This window comes from Asparagus officinalis, chromosome 7 (genome assembly GCF_001876935.1).
Source record: "Asparagus officinalis chromosome 7, Aspof.V1, whole genome shotgun sequence".
NCBI classification, from domain to species: Eukaryota; Viridiplantae; Streptophyta; class Magnoliopsida; order Asparagales; family Asparagaceae; genus Asparagus; species Asparagus officinalis.
The window spans coordinates 51038700-51042687 of NC_033800.1; positions in this window are offsets into that span (position 1 = coordinate 51038700).

Genomic DNA, 3988 nt, shown 5'->3' on the forward strand with positions numbered 1-3988 from the left:
CCCGGTTGGCCCGGGCCTGAGCGGCCCGGGCTCGGAGCCGGCCCGGTTTTTTTGGTTTTTTTTTTAATTTTTTAAAAATTTTAAAAATCCCCATAAATCATAAAATATACATAAAAATTACAGAAGATGACATAAATTTTTTTAATAATTTGAAATGACATAAATTACAAGTATAAAAAATTATAAAAATGAAAGATGATAAAAATATCTTCTTTATTAATAATCAGTAAATCATTTACAAGTATAAATTTATTTCGGAATTCGTCGCATCATAATAGATGAGTACATCCCAACTAGGTTGACACCTACTCACTTATATCACTATCATTTGCAACATTTTCCGAAATAATTCATTACAAATTTAAACCTAAGAAATAAAAATTATAATTTGATGAATATTATCTAATCTTTATACCTATCTGCTAGTTCTAACTCTTTAAATTTATCTTCAATTCTAGCCATCCGATCGATGTCTTGCGTTCGTTTCTCGTACATCCACCAATCTTGTAAGCACATCACCGTTTGTATAGTATACGGATCTAAGCATGTCCTGTGATCGTCGATCAAACGTCCTGCTGTGCTGAAAGTGGATTCCGAAGCTACCGTCGAAACCTGCACTGTTAGTAAGTCACGAACCATGGTGAAAAGTATAGGATATGAAACTGATCCATATACACACCACCATTGTAAAATATCTAAAGCATTTCCTTAACATTTAACTAAAGAAGCAGATAAATATTCATCTATTTCAGAAACCTCTAATGCAGATCCAAGTCCAGGTCCACCAGTTAGTTCAGCTACCATTGCATATCTATCAAAACTTACACTTTTACCTCGGCCTATGCTCGAAGGCGCTGAAGTTGTAGGCTGTTATGCAGCTACATCATGTCTAGTTGCATACTCATCATATAATGTTTGAAAATAATTTCTAATAACTAAATGATGAGAAGTAGCAGTAAGGGTGGATCCATCATCTAAGTCTATACTGTCCACCATACAATGATTGTAACAAACTTCGAAGGCCAATATCCTTCAAACATGGATCAATAAGAACACCCAAACCAAAAATATGAGGAATAAGCCTAAAATACTTATTAAATTTGCTATCCATTTGAAAAATTACAGCTCCAAAAGTATCATCTATACGATATTTGGCAAAAAAAATTAAATATTTAAAATTTGTAAAGCAACTAAAGTAATTGTTGGATAATAACAGCCATATAATAACATTGTAGCATCATAAAAAACTTGTAACATCTCATTTAAATTACATATAATTGTTCATTCATCTTCAGTTATTTCATAAGTAATACCAGAGCTAGAACTAGAAGCATAAAAATTTATAAAATTATTTATAATTATTTATATTCTATTGCTATACTTAACATTGCATAGGTAAAATTTTACCTATGGTCAACATCTTTTGGAATTAGTCTAGACTTATAATTTTTTTCTTTTATAATATTGTTTCCATCTTTTAATTCTCATTTCAGAATCATTATGCATATTAGCAACTGTTATAATATTTTCTATCATGTGTTTAATTTCAGAAAATACACTTTGAACAATTAAATTTAAAATATGACAGATACATCTAACATGAAAAAGTTCACCATAACATGGCAATGACAGAGTTGTTTTGAAAAAATCCACAGCTACGTTGTTATTACTTGCATTATATAGTGAAAGAGAAAATATTCTTTGATCAATTTCTTGTTTCATAAGTTCTTTAATTATTAAATTTGTAATATTAATACCAGTATGTGACTCTTCAATTGTAATAAAAGAAACAACTATTTTAAACATTTGTCAATTTTTATCAATCTAGTGTGTTGTGATACATAAATAACCAGTTTACAATCTAGATGTCCAAATATCAGAAGTTAAAGAAAATTTACAGTTTAAATTTTTAAAATAAGAAATTATTTTTCCTTTTCCCTCCTGATAATATTTTAAAATATCTCGTTGATAGGTTTGACGAGAAAATTTTGTAAATGCGGGATAAAAATCATCTCTAAACAAATCTTCAAATTTATCATCTTCTACTAATTTAAAAGAAAGGTTTTTAAGAATGATAAACCTGATTACGTATTTTCTGGCTCGGGCAGCGTCATAATTCTAACTACCGAGACTACCAGAAAAGGAGGATTGAGAAATCATAGATTGTCGGATATCACCTTGAGGATTCTGGCATTTGTTGTGTTTTTTTATAAAGCGTTTGAGGTGGGATGTGGCGCTTTTATGATGAGCTTGGAAATTCTGGCCGTACAACACACATTTAGCCTTCTAGGTGATGATCCTACCGTGTTCATCATTGATGACGTCTATCTTCTAAAAAAAATCACACATCGGATCTCGGCTTTTTATGAGCTCTTGGTGTAGATTCGTCGTCACCTGATTCAGGATTAATACCGGTAGGAGGAGTAGTTGTTGTAGGAGGACTCATTTCTGGATCAGTAGAAGATAGGTGTTGCTCTTCATAATCAGATCCAGAAGCCATTTGATAGAAATATTAGAAAATATAAGAGATTTTAAGAGAGTATAAGATTGTATAAGAGAGTATTAGAGAGAAGTAGATAAGTTTTGGTGTGAGGAGAAGAAGTGAAAACATCCCTCTATTTATAGAGGTAGCCTCCTAGGCAAATGACCAAAAAAAACTCTCATATTCTAGCTGTTTAAACCGTTTTTAGGGGCAAAACGGTCAAAACCCTATTTTTGACCGTTATGGCTAGCAGCCCGGCCCAGCCCGGTCAGTCAATTCTGCCCAACGGTCAACAGAGGTGACTGTCGGGCCGGGCCGGCATTTTCCAGCAACGGTCACCTCTGGTACCTCTGGTGACCGTTACGGTCGGGTTCGGGTTCAGGCCCGGACCGCCCGGCCCGGTTTTGGTGCCCCGGCCGGCACTGTTCCAGGTCGGGTCCGGACCGGTCACGTTTTCTCGAGTCCGGACTCGGGTCCGGGTGTCCGGGCAAAACCCGGGCCGCAGGCTTTTTGGACAGCCCTAGCTGGAGCTACATAATATCTAGCAGCCTCATAGGATACCGATGGATTTTCTATTTTATAGTTATTTTTATTTACTTTTACTTGTACTGCTTAGGACACTAGTTATAAAGATAGAACGAGACACCACCTATAAGATAATATAATTGTAAACTTATCAATACAAATGTCATATACAACTATGGCAGGTTATATGAGGACACCATTGAAACAAAATCCTGATTTCACTACTGCTCAAGGGTAGGGGTATTGCTGCTAGAAAGAAGTATCACTGAGGAAAGATAATGTCATTTTAAAATGGTAGTCATTTAGGATCCCCTAAATGCTCACATAGCATTTCCTTAGATTGGGTCGTGGATAAAATACAATCAAATGATGTTTGAAGTTAATATGACATAAATTCTCTCTTAGAGGACTAACTTGTCGCTTTATTTTATTATTATTTTTACACCCAGGTCTCTTAAAACACTTGTAATTCATTGATGTGCTGTGTGTGTGTGTGTGTTACCTTTTGTCACTACTGATCAATTATATGAAGTTCATCAAAGTCGCACGAGATACACGGAGTGCAACATTTTCATATTCATCTCTCATAAACATGATTACAAGTACCAGATTCATAACGATGTTAATTTTTTTACGGGCAAAATATGATGGCAAAGTTGAGTTCATGTAATACTTTTTATGCTGTAAATAGATTTTACAAAAGTTCGCTATTCATGAGTATATGCTTGTTTTTTTTTTCTTAATAAACTTTACCTAAAGAAGGATTTGATATTAACATCCGGTGGTGGGCCGGCTTCGATAAATGCTAACTTCGAGTTTAAATCAAACGCTGAAGAGTCACGGGGAAGTAAAGAACTTCGATATGACGAGAACTCCAAAAGCGTTTTAAATGAGAATTGAGGGATTTCCCCTGCGGATGACGAAGATTCTGGACTGTGAGATCCGCACTTTATGACGAAGATGAAAACTATAAGCAAATCA